Raw genomic sequence first — 22,903 nt, forward strand, 5'->3', positions numbered from 1 at the left:
CTTACTTGTAAATGCTTGGGCAATTAGATTATAAGTAGAGTCCAATCAATATATACATGTGTATATTTAGCAATAATACATGCTAATTTTGGCATTGGAAAGTGATTACTAACTAAAATCTTAAACATGGGTCACCACAGTGGAATAGGATATAAAGTAATAAGGAGTGTCCTAAAGAATTGGTAGGAAAATGTGAGTATTTGTTTAAGCATTTGTTTGATAAACTCAATATCCTAGCCTCTCTCTGTTTTATAAATAAATTTTGCTTCTTCCCTAACATTAAAGAATTTTAGTTCTGATAAATGAGAAAGTCTCTTGAGAATAATGCAATTTTGAAGAGAATCTAAAGGTTTTATTAACTGTAGTCTTGAAATTATATACTGAATTTTTTAAGTATATATAGATTATAATTCAAATACTTATCACTCGTGGGTAAGATTTTAGTTTATCACTCAGTGGATATAGTTGGATTTTCTTCTTTTAAAGTATGATCATCATTTAAAAATAAGTTTTCATCTTTAGTTGGATCAAGATGGCAAATTTTTATATTTCTTCCAACCTCCAAGAGAGAAATGTATATATACTTATATATTTCTCAAATAGCCTGCCTTAGAAAACAATAAGAAGGATTGAAAAATTTTGAAAAAATATCTGAAAAATAAAAAGCAAGCTAGATCAAATCTCTGGGAAATTATAACCTCAAATAATTCTCAGAGAGAAGACTGCTAGGGATGGACATAGGGATAGTGTCAGTGAAATGGCATTTAAAGTCAAGGATATAGGGAATTAGAAGTCATGGGTCAATTTTAGGTGGTCAAGTGGCAGCTGCATTTGGAACAGTGACCTACCCTGCTTGCCCCTGCTGAGTGGAGCATGTCTCCTGGTTGGGGACTCTGTTTTCTTTTTTCTGGGTGTGGGTGGAGGTGGGGACTACTGATGAGGGCTATCTTCCTACATGTTAAAACAGAATTATCCCTGCCCATATCAACAAGACTGGCAGTGCCCCAGTAAGTTTTAGTGTTTTACTACTAGTTTTACTGCTTGTCACCGGAAATGAGTCCCACTCCCAGAAGACACACAATGCCCTTTTCAGCTTAAGTATGCTTTGCCTTCTCCCCAGTTCTCAGAAGCAGGTTAAATAGAAGAGCCAGACTGTCGAATTGAAAAATGGGAGGTGGCAGTGGAATTCATCTTCCTGATGTCTCTTTTGGCCAGACTAACATGCATGGCTTCTTCGGTACCAAATTGCCCCATGCAATTTGGACTTGCTATTGGACTTGGTTGTCCAAGAATTAGGCATGTGTTTGTTTCTTGTTAATAGTATCCCTATGTAGCTTTAAAAACAGAACAAAGGTATATGAATATCAGTGTAAACTGAAGTCAGACCAGTCAAGTGCAGCATAAAGATGTTAAGAATAATAAGAGTGAAGTGATAGATCTTTCCACCCTTTTAAAAGCAAGTTTGCTCAGAGGACATACCAATTGTTCCAGTCTCTGTAACTATACCCAAGAGGCATATCAGTTCTGTCTATCCATTACTCTGTTTCTATCTGGAGGAAAATATTCTATTTCTATCCAGCAGGAAACTAACTCAGGTGCGGCATTTCACTAAATTTGGTTAGTCTAGAAAATACTTAAATATCTTGGGGATAACAGACCTTCACTATAGCCTCATCTGACAAAGAATTCTTTGCTCATACTGGGAAACCCAACAGGCACCCAAGTAAATTAGTCATATGTGGTAAACATTTGATCTTGTGGTCTGCAAGGAGTGGTAAAGGGCCCTGCAATCTTGTTACCAGTCCCAGCCAGAATGTGTCTACCAACCAGAGAGAGGACAAACTTCATTTAAGATGAATGACAGAAAGTAACAGAACCAAGATTCATTGCTTTTCAGTTTGTCTAATCTTAATTCTTGTCTTTGTAGTTTGATAAATTTCTTTCTTTTAAGTCATTTTAAGTCCTTTAAGTCCTTTTAAGATAATCACAAAAATAATAAATGTACCTAATCCCCAACCCAGCACCACACAGATGAGTGTGTTTGTCCAGCACCTTTCTGCAGATGCTTCCAGCCCTCTTCTAAATGAAGGTTTTAAAAAAATGTCATGTGAGGAGAGTATAGAGACTAAGTGGAGGAAGACCACGGACATTAAGACTCAAAGGTCTTAAGACTGAAAGGTAAGATGACTGGATTTTAGGAACCACATGTTAGGGTCAAGCCAGGCTTTGAGATACTTGATGATAATCTGGTAAATTTGAAAGAATCTGATGACAGTTTGGCAAATTAAAAAAAAAAATTGCATCGAATGGCTTCTTTTATTTATTGACTCTCCCAAATGCATTTTTACTTCCTGAAGGCATGCTGATTCCATTTTAGCTTTTCTCAACAGTCCCTCACTGGGAGGATGTTCTGCTCTGATGACTTCACTAGAGAGGGCTGCACTGACCTCAGAGGGCATTTACTTGGACTGAAGGTTCATTTCTGTGCTGTCCCCTTCAGTGGCACCGAGGCCACTTCTGTGCATGCCCAGTGACCACTGATAGCAAGGGCCCATATGCTGATGTCCAAAGGGCTTGGGTGGCTTTCACACAAGGGTGCTTCTATTAGTTTGATAAGGCTGTCTAAGTGTCACAGACAAGGTAGCTCAAGCAGCAGAAACTTATTTTCTTATGTCTCCAAAGGCTAAAAGTCTAAGAACAGGGTGTTGAAAGGATTTGTAGTTGGTCATTTCATCCTATGTCTTCATAGTCTTCCCTCTTCCCATGAGTATGCCCTAACCTCTTTATAGAGGGCCAAAAGGTTTGCTGTATTAGGGCCATGCCATATGACCTCATTTCACCTTAATCACCTTGTTACAGGTCCCATCTCCAAACACAGTCCCATTCTCTGGTACTGGGAGTCAAGACTGCAACATATGGTTTGAGGGCAAAAAAATTCAGCCCATAACAGCAGTCTTCTCTCTAGTAAAGTTCGTTCAAATGGAGTAAGTTGATCCTCTATCATATAAAACCGGCCGTAGTGTCAAGACCAACATTTATTGGTAGAGTGAAAACTTACAGACGAGCGAAGAAGTGTGTACAAACTGAAATTGCCGAAGCATTATCTCTAAAGCAAGATGGGTTGATAAAATGTTATGAAATATTTTTAAGTCTGATATTTGGGGCAATCACTAAATGTTGTTTTATTCATTCTTCAGGTTGTTGCTAATTATAAGGTCAGGAGTAGGGAGGACCCTCAACCCACACCAGCTACCTACATAAGAATGGACCTTCAGACTGGAATACTTTCTTACAGGGAAAAGAAGAGCCTTTACAACCTGAGCTAAATATAGACCACCATCCTCTGGTGGCTGCTGGGCAAGACCCACTGCTTCAGTACTAACCAGTGCTTAGTGTTGAAGCTGACCTTGCTCTGCCTCTTCTCTATGTGAGTGAGGCATTGTTCCACTCAGTGCCTACAACCGGTCTTTCTTAGTGACCCTGACACTCAACCAAGAGGAGTGGAAGACATGTTGGAACTATGCTTCCGGTGGCAGCCAGTGTTGTGCCAGTTGCTGTTCTCCACACAGTGGGACTCCTCCCTGGAAGTGGGAAGAGATGCAACTTGCCCAACACCTACATTTAGTTTTTTACTATTATTTGGAAGATACAGTACTTTATATAAAAATCTATCTTCTATGTGTAGGATCAGGTGAAGTAATCATAATGGCTAAATCCACTACTAAATCATCTTACCACAAAGTTAAGAGTTGCCTATCCCAATCTAGGCTTATTCAGAGTGGTGTCTATTTTCCTGAGAATCCTTGGTTTATTAGGTCAACTCAAAAATCACCCAAAAAATGCTAAAAAAAATGTTGGATATGAAATAATTCTGAATTACTACACTGTATATCAATCTAATAACTTCTATCAAAACATCTATGTAAAATTAGAAATAAATATGCATAAGACTAAAATGGCTAAAATAAATAACATTCACAATTAATGATATTTACTGAAATGCTCCTTAGAAAATAAAACTTTCTTTTTTTCTGGTCTTGTAACAATTTAACTTTTATTGTTCTTAATTTCAGATATTTTGAGGATATATAAGACAAGAAAAATATTACATAAAAATTAGTGAAAACTTTTATTGATAAGCAATGATTTGCTAGGAAAAAAATGTGTGCAATTGTACAGATTTAGATTTATCTCTCATCTGTTTTCTCTGAGAAAGGATGAAGTTATATTTTATTTTAATTAAAAATTTAAATTGACATAATAATTGTATATATTTGTGGGTATGATGTGATATTTTGACATATGTTTACAAGGTAGAATGATTAAGTCAGGTTGATCAATAAATCTATTACCTCACACACATCATTTCTTAGTGGAGAAAAAACTTAAAATCTTTTATCAATTTTGAAATGTACGATGCATTATTTATTATAGTCATCATTCTGTGCAATAGATCACTAAAGCTTATTCTTTCTAGCTGAAACTTTGTATCCTCTGGCCAACATCTTCCCTTTCCTCATCTATTTTCCTCTTTCCAGACACTAGTAGCCATCCTCTACTCTCTATTTCTATGAGTTCAATGATTTTAGATTCCACATATGAGATCATGTGGTATTTGCCTTTCTGTGCCTTGTTTATTTAACTTAGTATAATACCCTCCAGGTTCATTAGTGTTGTAGCAAATGGCAGGATTTCCCCATTTTTGAGGCTGAAGCCTATTCCATTAGTGTATGTAAATACATGTATGTATACATACACATACATATACATACATATATATACACATGCACATATACATACACACACTAATGTAAGTATATATGTATGTATTTGTGTATATATGTGTATATATACACATACACACACACATACATATACATACCACATTTTTAATTTCCATTCATCTGATCATGGACACTTAAGTTGTTTTTGTATCGTGGCCATTATGAAGAGTGCTACAATGGACATGGGGGTGAAGATATCTCGTCAGCACACTGATTTCAGTCCCTTTGTGTATATATGCCCAGTTGTGAAATTACTGGACCATATGGTAATTCTATCTTTAGTTTTCTAAGGCATTTCCATGCCATTTTCCATAGTGGTTATATGAATTTATATTCTCACCAATAGTGAACAGGTTTCCCTTTTCTCTCTCTGATAATATCTGTTATTATTATTATTCTTTTTAATCTTTCTTTTTTTTTACCTGTTATTATTTGATCAAAGCCATTCTAACTGATGTGAAGTGATACCTAGTGGTTTTAAATGTCCTCTCCCTAATGATTAGAGATAACGAGTATTTTTTTTTTTTCATATATTTGTTGACCCTTTCTATGTCTTCTTTTGAGAAATATCTTTTTTGGTTCATTGTTCCTCCCTCTTTTTATTGCATTATTTTCTTGCTATTGAGTTGTTTGAATTTCTTCCATCTTTTGAATATTAGCCCTTTATTAGATGTATTGTTTGCAACTATTTTCTCCCAGTCTAGAGGTTGTCTCTTCACACATTTCCTTTGCTCCGCAGAATCTTCTCAGTTTGATGCAATCCCATTTGTTTATTTTTGCATTTGTTGCCTGGACTTTTGGGTTATAACCAAAAAATTGTTATCAAGACAAATGTCAAGGAGCTTTTCCCACTATGTTTTCTTCTTGGAGTTTTGCAGCATCAGGTCTTATTTGAAAGTCTTTAATCTATTTCAAGTTAACTTTTGCATATGGGGTAAGGATTCAATTTCTCTTTACTTTCTTTCTTTTTTCTCTTCTTTTTCTCTTTCCTTCCTTCCTTCCTTTGCATGTGAATCTCCAGTTTTCCCAAAACCATTTACTAAGAAAACTATTCTTTCCCCACTGTATATTCTTGGCTCCCTTTTCAAAACTTGGTTATCTATTCATATGTGAATTTATTTTGGAGCGATTTGTTCCCTTGATCCATGTGTCTGATTTTATGCCAGTACTGTACTATTTTGATTATAATATCTTTGTAATAGAATTTAAAATTAGGAAGTCTGATGCCAATAGCTTTTTCTTTTTTTCTCTCATGTTTAAGATTTGTCTACTTAGGGTCTTTGTGGTTCTACATAAGTTTTAGGATTTTAAAATTTCTTTCAAAAATGTGTTTGAAGTTTTGATAGGAATTGCACTGAATCTGTAGATAAATTTGGGTTGTAAGGAGATTTTAACAATATTAATTTTTCTGACACCGATACTGTAAAACTCCTAGAAGAGAACGTAGTGGAGAAGCTCCTTGACATTTGTCTTGGTAATGACTTTTTGGCTATGACCCAAGGACACAGGATATCATTCTGTTTGTGTCTAATTTCTTTCATCAGTGTTTTATAGATTTCATCATATGGATCTTTCACTTCCTTGCTTAAATCTCGTCCTAAATATTTTATTGTATTTGATGCTATTGTAAGTGAAATTGTTTTCTTAACTTCTTTTAACATAATTATTAGTGTATAGAAATGCAAATAAACTTTGCATGTTGATTTATTACTTTGCTAATTTACTGAGTTTATTAGTTCTAACAGTTAGCGGTGCCTCTAGGGTTTTCTATGAATAAGACCATGTTATCTGTAAATAGAAATATTCCTTCTTCCTTTCCATTTGGAAAACTTTCAATTCTTTTTTCTACCTATTGCAATAGCAAGTACTACAGAACTATATTGAATAGAAATGATGAGAATAGGCACCCTTATCTTGTTCCTGATCACAGAGAAATAGGATAGCTGTGAGATTGTTGTATATAGTCTTTATTTTGTTGTGGGACATTTCTTCTATACCTAATTTATTGAGACTTTTAATCATGAAAGGGTGTTGATTTTCTTAAATGTTTCTTCTGTGTCTATTGGGATGATTAAATGACTTTTATTAATATAGTGTATCACATTTTTTGATTTGATACATCTCAGGGAAAAACCCACTTGATCATAGTGTATAATTCTTTTCATACTGTTGAATTTAGTTTGCTAGTATTTTATTGAGAATGTATGCAACTGTGTTACTCAGGGATATCAGTCTATAATGTTCTTTTCTTGTTTCCCTGTATGACTTTGGTAAATGGAATAATAGCTTCATAAAATCAGTTTGGAAGTGTTCTATCCTCTCCAATTTCTGAAATAGTTTGAGAATGATTGGTGTTAATAGAATTCACCAGTAAAACTGCCAGGTCTTAGTTTTTCTTTGCTGGGAGATGTTTTTTTATTACCAATTTAGTCCTCTTACCTTTTATTGGTATGTTCAGATTTTCCACTTCTTTATTATTAATTCTTGTTGGTTTGTATATTTTTAAGAATTTATCCATTTCTTCTAGGTTATCAAATTCATTGGTCATGATTCAGTGTCATGATTCTTTATATGGTATCAATTGCAATGTCTACTCTTTATTTGTAACTTATCTGTATCTCTTTTTTCTCAGTCCATCTAGCTAAGGTTGTCAATATTTTTCTTTTTAAATAAATCAATTAGTTGCATTGATCTTTTCTACTGTTTTTCTAACTCCATTTCATTTCTTCTGGTTGTAATCTTTAGTATTGCCTTCCTTCTGCTAAATTAGTGCCTAGTGTGTTCTTTCTATATTACTTTGAGGTGTAAAGTTAGTTTTTTTTAAATTTTAATACTTTTTTCTTAATTTAGGCATACATTGTGATTAACTTCCCTCTTAGAACTATGTTTACTACATCCCAAGTGTTTTGGTATGTTGTTTACATTTTATTCATCTCAAAATATTTTTTGAGTTCTTCTTTGATCCATTGCTTGTTGAGGAATGTGTTTCTCCACTTCCACATATTTATGTTCTTTTCCAATTTTCCTCCTAATATTGATTTGTAGTTGCATACCTCCGTGGTCATAAAAGACCCTTGATATAACTTTAGTTCTTCTTGAGTTTCTTAAAACTTGTGTTGTGGCCAGTGAATGGCCTGTCCTGCAAAATGTTTCATGTGTACCTGAGAAGACTGTGTACTGCTGTTGCTGGATGGAATGTTCCGTGCATTTCTGTTAGGTCCAGGGTGTCTATAGTGTTTTTCAAGTCCTCTGTTTCTTTATTGATTTTCTGTCTGGGTAACCTGTTCATTGTTTAAAGTGGGGTACTGAAGTTCCCCAGTTATTATTAAATTATTGTTTTATTTCTCCCTTTGGTTCTCTTAATATTTGTTTCCTTTATTTACATTCATTTGGTAATATTGGGCGCATATGTACTGTTACATCCTCTTCATAAACTAACCCTTTATTTTAATATACTGATCTACTGTCTCTTCTGACCTTTTTGACCTCAAGTCTATTTCATCTAATTTACACATAGCCTCTCCTGCTCTGTTCTGGTTACTGTTTGCACAGAAGATTTTTTTTCATCCTTTCACTTGCAGTTCATGTATGTTCATGTAAAGTTCATTTCTTATAGTAGCATATAGTTGAATCTGGTTTTCAAAATCCTTTCAACTATGTCTCTTAATAAGATAATTTAATTCACTTTCTTTAAAGCAATTATAGATTGGTAGGGACTTAAAATTTCCATTGTTATTTTTTTTCTGATTTTCTCTCTTTCTGTCTTCCTTTGTGATTTGTTTTTTGTAGGGTATGCCTCGATTCATTTCTTTTTATATTTTGTGTGTCTACTTCTCCAGCACTATTAACAGCAGCTAAAAGGTAAAGACTACTCAAAAGTCTACCAATTTATAAGGAAAATGTGGCTTAGTTATATGATTGAATATTATTCAACCATGAAAGGGAGTGAAGTACTGATAATTGCTACTACATGGATGAATCTTGAAAACATGCTAAGTGAAAGAAACAAGTAACATAAGCCCACATTTAACATGGTACATTTATGTGAAAAGTTCAGAACAGGCAAATACATACAAACAAAATGTACATTAAGTGGCTGATTAGGGCTATGGAAATGGGGAATAGGAAAAGATCATTAAAGGATATGAGGTTTATTTTTGAGGTGATAAAAAAATTCTATAAACTCTGATGACATTCCTCATATCTTTAAATAATAAAAACTATACTTTGGGTGAATTATATGGCATATGAATTTATCTCAATGTACTTTTTAAAAAACTAATGGGATCATGCTTCATAAATTATTAAAAAGTTTAAACTACTCATTAGATGTTCCTGCTGGATGAGTGTGTTAAAATATATATCATAATTCTTGTTATTTGTATCACAAGTTATAAGTCACCTCACTTATAACTAACTGTTGCTGTTTGAGTTGGGGCAGGTTCAGAAAGGTGAAAATCCAAAATTCAAACTACTTCTGATCTCATAATATACAACAAAAGACTCTTTAGATGTAGCCAAAGCAGACAATGTCCATTTTTTTTCTGTCTTTTTTCTTCAGTAAATCCCTTTCTTCTTGGCCAGGCATTCAGAGTCCAATAAGATGGACTTGCCAGCCATCCACTTGTTTTTAATATTATATTAATTAATAGTTGAGTTTTTCTAGTCATTTCTTTAAATTATATGTATAATTTGTGACCAAGACTGTCTCATGGAGCTGAAGTTGGCAAATTATTTATGTAAAGAACAAAAGTACTCTTAGTCTATTAATGAATACTGTGGCCAAGTTTTAAATAAGCTTTAGTATGAATGCTGAAATTTGAATATTATGTGAAAATTATTTAGGATAACATTATTCTTTTTTGACTACTTTCAACCATTTAAAAATATAGACCATCCTTAGGCCATCCTTATAAAAACAGGTGACTAGCTGGCTTTGACTCAGGGGCCTGAATGTGCTGAACTTTGTATTTTGCTATGGATAAATAGAGATAAAACTAAGGAAAATTTCTAAAATAATTACTTATTAACCTTTAAAAACATTTCTTTTTCTTACAGAAGTTCATGGTGGCAATGGGGAAAGATTGTAGAAGCTCAGATATTTACCAAAACCATGTACTTTTTGTTTTCACTCTTAAAAACAACTCAAATCTGATTATGTAGTACTAAAATTAATTCTAAAGTTAACTGAGAAGATAAATACAAACGAACAATCCCTTTCCAAGATGCTTAGTAGTATGCTTGGAAGGTTTGTAGATTGAAAATTGTCATCCTTTGCAGCTAAAAGAATTTGCTCTAGTGAATTTCAAGATTCACTGGAATCTTGGGAACTGGATGTTTTGGGGGATGAAAGGCCATCTAGTCATTCCCAGAGCCAAGATGAAACATTTACTTCCTCCCTGACCCTTTGATTGATCATTTATAACCTTATCCTTCCAATCATTATGATATTTCCAATATACAAGCTGTGGCTAATATAAAAATAACTAGTTGAAGAAAAGTGAAAAAGTCAGTCTCTCCAATTATAGGCTTGCTTATTTGCATAATAGTTTGACAAGATTTTCAAACATGAACTGACGCTAATTATCATTGCTTTTATACTGAGCTGGGACCCAAATTCGCTTTTTGTTTCTGTCTTATACTTCTAGTGGTGTTGCTTTTCATTCAGTCATTGTACATCTTAATTACTTAAAAGTCAATACAATTTTTCTTATTAACATTCATCTCTAACATTAAGCATATGTACCTAGATCAGAAGGTATAATGCTGAAAGATGAAGTGCCCCTTTCTGATAGTTTTACCATGGTGATAGTGTGTGGGACATCCAGAGATCACAAGAGTCTAGAAGAAAGACATATTCAGTAAACCAACTGTAATGATTTCCTCTGTTTCATCAAATTTTCTTTACTGTTTTGGTTATTTTAAATATAATATAAGTACCATGTTTTTAACACAAAAGGAATAAAATCCATTTGCAGTAGGAAAAAATAATAAAAGTAGAAGAAATTACTATCTTCTCCAAGAACAATTCAATATAGGAACAAGGCAAATCACATTTCTATACACTGGGAGACAATCAGGATATGAATCATGCCATATTTGGTTTCTATTAAGGGACCCAACATATTTGCAATCATTTGGAGTGAGAATATCTACACCTCTTCTCCATGGGTTTATTGAAGATATTTTCACTTTCCTGGTACTATTATCCTTTTCTATCTTTGCTCATATTTTCTCTGGGCCTTTTGGACAAATTTAGAACTGAATGTGTTATAACCATGGTGAGTCAGGGGTATAATCAACATAAAATGAGTTATCAAGATGATTTTAAAAATGTTTGTGATAATCCCCTCAGTATATTGTGATGTCTTTATGAAAATGGCTAATGAGATTTTGAAGCTAAATTACCCCTGGTGGGAAAAAATGCAAAATAAAAGTTTGATGGGTACAAGCACATGAATTAGTCTCTAGCTTTTCTGAACTTCAGAAAAGCTAAGAGAGAATACTGAATTATAAATTTCTTCCCTAGGCAAGTAAAGCTCTAACTTTAGGAATTTTTAAAAGAAAACCATGAACTTGCATTATTTGCGGTCTGCAGTTAAAATATTCTTCTGTCTATTGGTTTAATGTTGCTAAAATCACCAGATACCAAGTGCAGGAATGTTGTACACTCTTAATGTAGAGAGGTTTTAAGTCCTTCCAATACTGGCAAGGATGCGAGTGGGTATACATTGGAGAAGTTAATTGAAACAGAACTTCCAATTGTTCTAGTGATCTGGAAAAAAAACACTCTAGGCTCTGCAATATGAACATTGAGTCTGGGTAAGCAGGCAATATTTGTGTTTTTCCTTGATTCATGAGTTTGAGTTGTTTATAGTTGGCAGCTCTGGTGTATTCTTCAAAGTCCTTATTTCAAGGGAAATAAAACCATTAAGTGATGGTCTAACAGTCATCATCAAGAGTTTCCAAAATTTTTATTTTTTACACAGGAAACACTATTTTCAAAAAATTTTAAAAAGTATGTATAGAATTCACAGAGTACAAAATATATTTTTAAAAATAAGAGCTTATTTCATAAAACACACAAGCAAGCCAGGTAGATTTTCTAAGTCAAAGGTTACCCACTGGGGCCTGTATGCCAAATCTGGTGCACTATTTCTGAGAGCCCATTGAGTTCAAAATAATTTTCACACTTTTACATTGTATCAAAAGAATAATAATATTTCCTGTCTCATGAAAAACATATGAAATTTAGATCTCAATGTCCATAAAAGTTTTTATTGATACATAACATGGTCATGTTTATCTATTACCTACTTTTGCATTGTAAGAGCAAACTCAAATAGTTGTAACAAAGTCATTGGGCTCTGCAAAGCCCAAAATGTTTACTTTCTGGCCCTTTGCCACAAACATTTACCAATTTCTGCTATAATGAGAACATTCTAGCTCACTTCCTAAAAGCAGGTTTTACCATAATTTATTTTGTTCCTACATTTGGTTATGTTGTCTACTCTGCCCATGTAAATATCCTGAGGTATTGTTCGTCTCTACCAGAAGGCAAGTTTTATCAGTGGTACTTTAGTAGAGTGTATGTTTGCCCCACTCTGTATTTGGCCCTGTGGAGAATTCTGAATGAGTGTAAATTGTAACGTTTGCCCTCAAGTAGCCTAAAATCTAGCTAAAAAGAACAATCAGAAAATAGAAAAACCCAAACAATGTCCTGTTCTGCACTGAATCAAATGTGGACTCAAGTAGCTTCTGTGTTTCTAACAAGCACAAATGAGGCCTGTGTGTAAGAGCAAATCAAAGGTCAAGGTGGGGAAAACGGGCATTTCCAGCAGAGCAAAGAAAATAATTTCAAGTCGCATAATGAATATCCTTGTTCTAAAAGCACTGGGTCTTGTTGCTTGGCTCTCTTCTAGTTTTCTCTGCTCTCTCTCATTCTCAGTTCTCTCATCTACAATGCCCCAGACTTAGCTATTCTGCTCTGTCTTAGCTATAGGTCAGATCTCACTGTCCAAAAGTTGGATACAAAGGAAGGGCAGTGAGGGAACAAGCAGAACAGGAGTGTGGTTGGATAGTAAGAGATTAAAGAAAGGCCAGAGACGCAGGCAAAAGATATGGACAAAGGGCCAGGCCATGAGGAAACAGAGAATCATTGTGAGTTTTTGAGCACAGTAATGACCTGATAAAACTGGTATGTACTGAATATGGATATTGAGGCTGGCTTCAAGGGAGCACTTAAGTCCAAGAGGTCAGAGAGAGGAGTGTCCTCATAATCCAGGGGTAATGAGATAAGAACTGGTTGTTCATTGCCGCAAACAAAAGACCTGATAAGAACAATTTTAGGGGAGTTAAAAATTTATGTGGTGCTCATGGTTTCAAAGGTCTCAGTCTCAGACAGCTGGTTGCATTTCTTTATGCTGGAGAGAGAGTGCTCTGCTTACTATCAGGGATAAAATATAAACCCCAGGGGCATGCCCCCAGGGACCCACCTCTCCAGCTACACACTACCTGCCTACAGTTACCACCCAATAAATCCCTAACAGCGAATTAATGCAGTGATTAGGTTAAGGCTCTCATAATCCAGTCATTTCACCTTTAAACTTTCTTGAATTGTTTCACACATGAACTTTTGGTGGACACCCCATATCGTAACACCCAGAATATAGTGAGAGCATTAGGGATGGAGGGGAAAATGGCTATAAAGGAATGTTTTTAGGAAAAAAAATGATGTTAGAGAGTAAAAAGGAAAAGAAAGGTATTTGGGGAGGATCTCATGAAAATCAAAGGGAGATTCTAGAGTAGAGGAATGGAACTCCAGGGGAAGGAGAAAGGGAGGGAAAGCGGAAATACTGGGGAATGATATTGACTAAATTCTATTTTTATAAAGTGTGCATGTACGAATATGTAAAAACAAATCACACCATATGTACACCTATCATGCACCAATAGATACGGAAAAAATTGATGTGGCATACTTTTCAAGAATGAAAGGAGGGGAAAAGAAAGAATTTTAGAGTTTGAGCTGGGATGACTTGAAAAATGGTGCAGATATGGTCAAAGATATTATCGTTTTAAAAATCAGGGTACAATTCATATCTTTCCTATTTTCATAAGAGTTTGATCTCCTTATACAAAAATCACACACTCATATTATTCACAGGGAAATGGAATTAAGATGAAAATTCAAATTAGTAGAGAGAAAGAAAAACGAGGGTGCAATAATCCTCTTAAGTTTAACTCTGAAGTTCCTTGGGGCAGGTGACCTCACAACTGTCACTGTCCCCATCACTTTCTCCAGAGATCATCACTAACCTGGTGGTAGATTCAGGAACAAATCACTCTGATTTTTAATATACTGAGTAATGTAATAGAGATGGTCTTATTAGGGAATCCTTTAAGATGCAGAATATACTCTTCATAAGCCGAATCCAATAATGAACACATAATAAAATCTGGGGGCATTGTGCTAAGTCATATCTATAAGGACTTTCCCAAAGGAAATAAGGTTACGTGGATCAAGTAATGGAGTCTGGGTGTTTGGACTCATTGTCTAGGATTTTACAATTATGGGACATTTCAGACACTCTTTTTTCCTCTTGTCCCCATCTATTTCCTTTACTTTGTAGTTCTTCCCAAATTCACAAGAATTCTTGGATCAAGGAATCCCTACTGCCCTTTTGCCTACATTAGAAAGAAGTGACCACGTGGTATTTATTAAGTGTTTATTGTGCCAGCTTCTGTTCTAAACAGATCATAAATATGAAGTCATTTAAAAGTGTTACCATCTCTATGAGGCAGCTAGTTCTTATCTCCATTTACAAAAGGGTACACAGATGCACAGAAGGATTCATAAAGGTGTACAAGGGCTGAATACATAGCAGATTGTACATTGCATAACTTCAGGTGTTTTACACCTGGCATTATTCACCCTTCAAATGCCTACCAAAGCCAAGAGGACTTGTTTGCCTTGAGTTGCTCTTCCAAGGTCACAGAGCTAGTAATTGATGCAGGTAAGATTTTCATGCAGACAACCTGACTACAGTCCTTACCCTTAGCTATCACACTAATCTAGGACCTTTTCCTTTCACATGTTTCCCACATTATTATTAGGAACAATGTACCTTAAGGGGACAGTGATTCCAATCTATTTTGGTGGGTTCCTAATGCTGGAAAGGTCAATTCTTTGATGTTATTTAGGGACTATTCATTATCAGTCATATTTTGTACTCTAGTTGTGTTAGTTGGCTTTTCATCATTGTGACAGCTGGCCTAAGAAAAACAATTTAGAGGAGGGAAGGTTTATTTTGGTTCATGTTTTCAGAGGTTTCAGGTCATGGTTGGCTAACTCCATTGCTCTGAGTGTGAGGTGAGGCATAACATCATGGTGGAAGGATATATATATATATATATATATATATATATATATGTATATATATATATAAATAATATATATATATACATACATATACACATATAAATGTTCACTAACCTCAATATAAACACATATGTATATGTATGTATATATGTGTGTGTATATATTATATGTTATATATTCATATATACATATATGTATGTATATGTGTGTGTGTGTGTATATATATATATATATAGAGAGAGAGAGAGAGAGAGAGAGAGAAGAGAGAAGGAAAGGAGGAGGAGGAGGAGGAAGAAGATAGGAGAAGAGAGGGGAGGATGGGAGAAGGGAGAAGAGGAGAGAACAAGCAAGGAAAGAACCAGAGACAAGTTATAGTCGCTAAGGGTAACCTCCCTGTGAAGTATGACCTCCAAGCTTGTCCCACCTGTCTGTGATTCCCACCACCTTCCAATAGTCCATTCAGCAATCAATGGATTAATCCATTAGTGAGGTCAGAGACCTCATGAGTCAATCACTTCTCAAAAGCCCAGTCTCTGAATCTTGCAGCATCAGAGACCAAAACTTCAACATATGATCCTTGGGGGACAGTCCAGATCCAAACCATAACACCAGTTGAACACAACACTCATGTGCCTGGGACTGTGAGCACACGGTCACTGGTAGAACCTGAGGAAAGCAGAGGGTATTCTTTCACCTAATCCAGAACTCTACCAAATAAAGTAGTTCTTTCCTCATACATTTATAAAACAATTTATGCTAGCAGGATGCTTGAGATCTTTTTTATGTTCTTAATGCCATAAGGGAAAAACATATGGGAAGATAAGCAGAAATTTATTAATAACATGCACACATAACAAGAAGAATGTTTATATTGAATGTACTTGGAGACAATTTTATTGATATTTAAAACAAACAAAAAGCAACAAACTGACTTTCTCTGCTTCTGCCTTCATCTAAAGACAGATGGGTGGTAGTTTTCCATTCAGCAAAGGAGTTTATGTTATTGGAATGAGTGGGGTTTGTCCACCATAGTATGATTGACATTTTGGGGAATGGGGGTGTCCTGTGCATTCTAAGATAGTTAGCAGCATCCCTGACCTCTCCCCACTGGATTCCAGTAGCATCGTCTCCCCATTTGTGACAGTCAAAAGTGTTCTCCAGATATTACCAAATGTCCTTGAGGGGACAAAATTGACCCCAGTTGAGAACAAGATGGACAAATGTAAGTTCAGAAATGGATAGGGACCTCAGTTACAATGCTTCTCTCTAGCATTCCTAAGAGTGTAGTCTTCAGACCAGCAACTTGAGCATCACCTGGGAGCCTGTTAGAAATGCAGAATCACAGGCTCCACCCCAGCTCCACAGAATCAGAATCTGTATTGTAACAGGATCTCAAGATGATTCATATGCGCATTGAGTTTGAGAAGGACTGCTCTAGTCCACTATTTAACTGAAGATAATTCTGAAACCCTTTTTATGTAGAGGGAAAGAGAGGGACTCCAGGACACTCAAAGGAGGTGAGACTGACAAGGGACTGCAGAAGGAGAGAGGGAAGAGCAACAGGGTGTTGGGCAGAAATTTTCCAAGGCAGAGTGATTGAAGACCTCTGGAAAAATAATGCTTAATATTCAGTTAAATCATTTGAAATCCCTACTATACCTGCCATGTTCCTGAACCCACACTGCTGCTCTGCCATAGATAAGAGCCTTATATTTGTATCACTGTGGGATTAAAGAATAGTTGGCTGTTCCATGTTTGTGTTGTTGTGGGGCAGACACAAGACCAGCTTCAGGAGGCAAGACACAAAGGAGATCGGGAGTTTAGTAGAAGCAGGAGTTTAAAGCAGTGATGAGTAGGTAATCCACGGCTCCAACAATCTCTAATAATATGGGAAGGGTGGGAAGGGGTCAGAGAATGAGAGATGCTGTTTCTGCAAGTGGGGTGTCAGCTGGAGTCATTTTCATGCTAAAAGACGAATGATTCCTCCTCTTATACCCAGTAGAGTAGGAGAGGGGACTGGTTACAGGCATTTGTAAATTTGTGTCCAACTCTGTTTTGCAGCTTGTGTGTCAAACTTGATTATTTACTGTTTCTAAGGAAATATATATGTTCTTCCAAAAATAAATTTTTTTCTTAGGTCCCTAGTTTTATCTAATGTGTATTTATAACTAAATCATCTGTGTTGTTACTAAAGTCTCTCCATAATGGCAATCCTAGCATGTATACTTTAGTAATGATCTTTTCACTAACCTCAATATAAAGGAAGGAAGAAGCAGGGCGAGTGACTGACACATCTGTGCTATAGCCATGCAATGAAAGAGGTGCCTCAGATGAATAATGAGATTATATTTGGCACATTAGTTTAAAGTAGTTTGAAAAAACTCTGTTGGTGCAAATGTTAGCACATCAGTCAGAAGCTCTAAAACACGTTAACTCAATCAAGACTAATTTTCATTAATAGTGTGAAAAATATCCACCCTTCCTCTCTGATGATGCAGCAAGAATCAACCCTTTCAAATCGAGCAAGTTTAATTTTACATTGAAGAAATGTTTGTTTTGTAAATTATCTGCTTGATTTCCATTTTGGAAAAGTCTGGCAGTTTCTTAAGAAGTTATATATACCTTTGCCATAGGATCTAGCCATCACACTTGAGTATTTACCCAAGATAACCAAAGGAATATGTCCATACAAAGACTTGTGCAGAAGTTTCTTTGCAGCTTTCTTGTAACGAGCCCCAGATGAGAGAAATACCATATGTCCGTCAACAGGTGAAAAACTTGGATAAACAAATGACTGACTATCCACACGATAAAACATAACAGCACTAAAAAGGAAAGAACCATCCATAGACATTAACAACATGCATGAATCTCAAATTAACTGTGCTGAAAGAACCCAGACAAAAAAAGCAGACATACTATATTATTCTAGTTTTAGAAACTCTAGAAAATGCAAATTAATCTGTAGGAAGTAGATGAATGACCACCAACGGCGAAGTGGGAGAGTGAGAAATGAATTACAGAGGGCCATGGAGAAAACATCTGGGGTGATGGGAATATCTTTGTCTTGATTGTGGTGAGGTTTCCATAGTGGACATGTAGGCCAACGCTCATCAAATTGTACACTGCCTTTATGAGAAGTTTACTACAAAGCAATTAACCCCCAATAAAGTTGGAAGAAAAACATTAGACCATGAACAGTTTTTAAATGATCGTCAGTCATGAATTAATCACAAAAAGGAATAAATGTGTTAAATCCATTTAAGATTTTTTAAAGCAAAAATGAGTTGCACTTTCCAAATTTATGGGACTCTTTCCAGTTACTCTTACTCAGCAATAGAGCTTGTTTTACTTTTCCAGAGCACAATCAGGTGCTCATTGGGCAGAAGACTAAGTATTCAGAACCGTAAGTGTTAGACTGATCTTTTTATGTCTTTCATATTAATGAAACCTATCATTGATGTTGCAAAAACTGCTATTTGTTTAATTAAATTTGTTATTGTAATTAGCATTGGGGTAGAAGTCAATGTCTATGGTTATAAGAAGAGGTACTTATCCCCATGTAAATATGGAATTTTGTTTGTAAAAGAGCCAGTTGTGTGCATGCCACACTCATTTGTATGCTCATTTTTCAAATGGGATCAATCTGTGAGAGCACTTTGTAAATTGTAAAATGCTAAAGAGATGAAATTGTTGCTGCTACTGCTTTTGCTGTTATTAATTAATTAGAATGCTGACTGATGATTATTAATTCATTTGATCAATGCAATTAGCTAATTTAGAAGACTTGAATTCTCATTTGAATTGATGCATTAAGAATAAAGTTAATGTGAAACTGATAGATGAGTAAATGAGGTATGTGAGCCACAGGAACACCCCTGGGAGGGATGCAACAAGAACCACTTGTCTATTTCTAAGAGAGTTGCAATATGTACACAGACATACACAGGTGTGTGTACTTACACATATGGTAGCCCCTGGAATCTTAAAATGTAAAGAAATAATACAGTTTCAGGTATAAGCCAGGGATTTTGCATATTAAATAAAACTCTGGTCAATGAGTTTCATAAACACTTAACATGAAGTCAAATAAACCTTCATAAAATAACAGCCCCTCTTCCACTTTTCTACACAGTAGAGAGTATGATCTTGAAACAAAGGTAGTTCACAGGCTCCTGCTGTATAGAATCCTCGGTAGCTTCTTTTTTATTTTACCACCCTATATCCCACCTTCTTTGTTCCCTAATATCCTTTCTTAAATTCCCTTTGGTCTGCTGTGCTTTTGTAGTACAAATAAAAGTTCAATTTTCTCTTCCCAGGCTTTTTCTTTCCTGTCAGGAATAATCTGTGTTAATCAAATGCTTATAAAATTCCTTCTTCCACATACATTTTTTTTTTCAGAGTGATGTCACAATGAAAGGTAGGCTAGCTTTTCAGGTTTTCTTGCTCCTCTTGAGCACATTACACACACACAAGGTCATTGAGTGTTTATTCTGTTTCATACATTTCAAAGGATTTAAGATGAGAAAAGTGTTTTCTTATCTCTTGACTGAGACCTTAAAAACCGGAAATATCCTTGACTAAAGCCTGCCTTTCATTTCTGAGTCTAAATAAGGTCTGGGATTATCTCTCTTGGGACTGGATTTTCCTTCTCAGTGCACCACACAACGGATTATTTAAAAGATTATGACTACAATATTAATTTAACTAAATAGAAGCCTATAGACCCAAATTTATGAACAAAGTATGTATTAGTCAGGGTCCTTCACAGAAATAGAACTGATATATCTTCAGGATGGAATTCATTATAAGTTATTTGCTCCCTTAATTATGGAGACCAAGTCCTGTGATCTGCTGTCTGCGAACTGGAGACCAAGGAAAACTGGTGCTGTGGTTCCAAGGTCCAAGAGCCAGAGAGCCAATAGCATAGATTCCAACTGCATCTAAAGGCCTGAGAATCAGAAGCACCAAAAGCAGGAGAAGCATATCAAACAGGTCAAGTTAATTCAAACTTTCTCCACCTTTTTGTTCTAGTTGGACACTCAATGGATGGAATGTTGCCCACTCACATTGGAAGGACCATGTGCTTTACTCAGTACGCCCATTCTGATGCTAATCCCTTCCAAGAACATCCTCAAGACATATTTTGAAATAATGTTTAAGCAGCAAACTGGGTGTCCATGGTCCAGTCAAGTTGACACATAAAATTAACCATGATGATGTAATATTTTGATAGAAGTGCTGGTTTAGATTTTGAATAATGTGAATGTGATGTTAGAGAGGACAGCATAATGACTAGGTCATTTAGTAGCAACTGGGAAAAACCAGCATACTCTGTTAGTCTTTTAAAAAGAGAGACCTTTTCCTACAATGCATTGGGAGTAGAAATATCATCTTTGGCCAGCAATGGGTCCTGCTCACTAAAAAGGTCACTCTCTGACTTAACAAAGTATAACCCAGGACCTTGGGGACCTTCCAGCTCCTGAGATGTTTCCTTCATTAGCAAAGACCAAATTCCACTGGACTGACGAGATTATGGTAGGCACTGTCTTCTGAGGAACCTTTCCATGCCTGCCTAGGGTCGTAGAAAAAATAGGGTAAACAAAAGAAAAATAACAAAACATGTTTTCAATGTCACTGTATGTATATGTGACTATTCTGATATAAAATAAGTAATGGTAAAATACCCAAGTGATGATCCCTGGTCACTATCTACACAAACCAATCCAATTCCAGTCTGATATTTCTTCAACAGATTCATTTCATTAATTCCAAGTACTGGTATCTAGCTCAAGTTATGATTTTCTCATGTGCAGATTATAAAGCTATCATATCTCAAAGACCTTCCATGTGCCAGACATTTTGCATGAATTATTATTAATTTTCACAGAAACATTGCAACTCAATAATAAACCTATTTTACATATGAGGAATGTGGTGGAAAGTTATTATTTTTGTCCGACTGATACTCCTTCCTTCACCTCATGTTCTTTTGAGATGTGACTCTTTTTCCAACTGATTCCTGTGGTACCAATGATAATCTCCTTTTTCCTCCTCCCCAAAGTTAACCATGGAACTGTACATTCCTAGCCACAGTGATGGTCCAACGGTAAGCTAATAACAATAATGAAACAACAGCAGCAGTTTTTGTGCTGACAACTATTTCAAACTATTCCAACTTTCCATTTAAAAGTTAAGTCATTTAGACATTACACCAATCCTATGACATAGGTTCTGTTTTTTTTCTCATTTATCAGATGAGGAGACAGAGGCACAGAGAGGTTGTTATTAGGCCATTTTCTGTTATTACAATAAAATACCCAAGGTTAAGTGCTTTATCAAGGAAAGACATTTGTTCGACTCCCAGTTCCAGAGTTTTGAGGCATGGCACTGGTATCAACTCAGCTCTGGTGAGGACCTCACAGTGAATGGTATCACAATGGTAGAAGTATGTGTGGGAAGGAAAGATAACATGGTGAGACAGGAAGCCAAAGACTGAAGAGAGGTCAGTCTTGTTCTTTTATAACAACTCTCTGTGAGAACTAAGGTTTCAAGAAAATGAATATAATTTCCTTCCAAAGGCAGTGCCTCTAATGACCTATTTACCTTGAGCTAAGTTCTACCCCTTGGAAGTTCTACCATCACACTGGGGACTAAGCTTCCAACACATGAACACATGGCGGACACACTAAAACCATATCCAAACCATAATAGAGATTACTCTTAATCTTGCCTGGGTGTATGCTAGTCTCTTCTCAGAATTTAAGAACTTCAGCTGCAAAAGGAATCCATTTCCTTCTCCTGATAAGGAGGGTAGCTAACAAGAAGTAAGCAGAGTTACTCGTAGTCATATCCCTGAACCATAGCGAAGCATCCCTCTACCTTCCCCAGATTAGAAAAAAGAATTTTGTCAGGCTTTAAATTTTTAATTCTATGTGTTAAATTTCCACAGCTATCTGAGTTTGTGTTTTCCTCATGGTTGGTTTTTCAGTTTTCCTTTGGCTTTCTGAGCTAGTTGAATAATTGCCCAAGAAATTTCTTTTTTTTAAAGCCTAGATTGAGTTGGGATTCCATTACTTGCCGGGAAAGATTCCTGATTAATGAAAGGAAGAGGAGGCTTGGAAAGGTGAGATGGACAGTGGGGAGTCACTGCCAGGTCCTCCTGGTGAGGCTCTCAAATGCACTGGACCACATCTTACCCCAGCCAACCTCCTCTACTAGCCCTCCACAGAACCTCGCCTTCTCATGCGTACCACTGCACAGTTAGCCTTTCTTTAGCACTGCTTTTCAGCACTCTTCATTACTCCAACAGCCTTTCATATTTCTTAAAGCATCAAATCCAAACCTCTCTGCCTAGTTTTCAACCCCCTTCCAAATCAGGACTCAATCTGAAAACTTTCCCACCATCTCCCAGCCAATAAGAACCTAGCCCAACCCAGGTCATTCACACTTCTGTGATTTCTTTATGCAAGTCTTTTCAAATAACTAAAATCTAACTCATGTAAGACTCAGGAAGTCCTGACTGCCCTCATCATCATCAATTCCTTTGACAGTATCAGAATCACTTTGGAAACCAATTTAATGAGAAAAGTGGTACCAAAATATTCACTTCCATATCTAGGTATACTTTTATTTCATTTATTTACTATTTTATGAAAGTACTACTAATTGAAAAGTATAAAATAGAAGTTGTTTTAAAAGAGAATCAAATGATAGAAGATTCCATTTGGAGTAATGG

The sequence above is a fragment of the Sciurus carolinensis genome, chromosome 8 (assembly GCF_902686445.1).
Source record: "Sciurus carolinensis chromosome 8, mSciCar1.2, whole genome shotgun sequence".
In the NCBI taxonomy this organism is placed as follows: domain Eukaryota; kingdom Metazoa; phylum Chordata; class Mammalia; order Rodentia; family Sciuridae; genus Sciurus; species Sciurus carolinensis.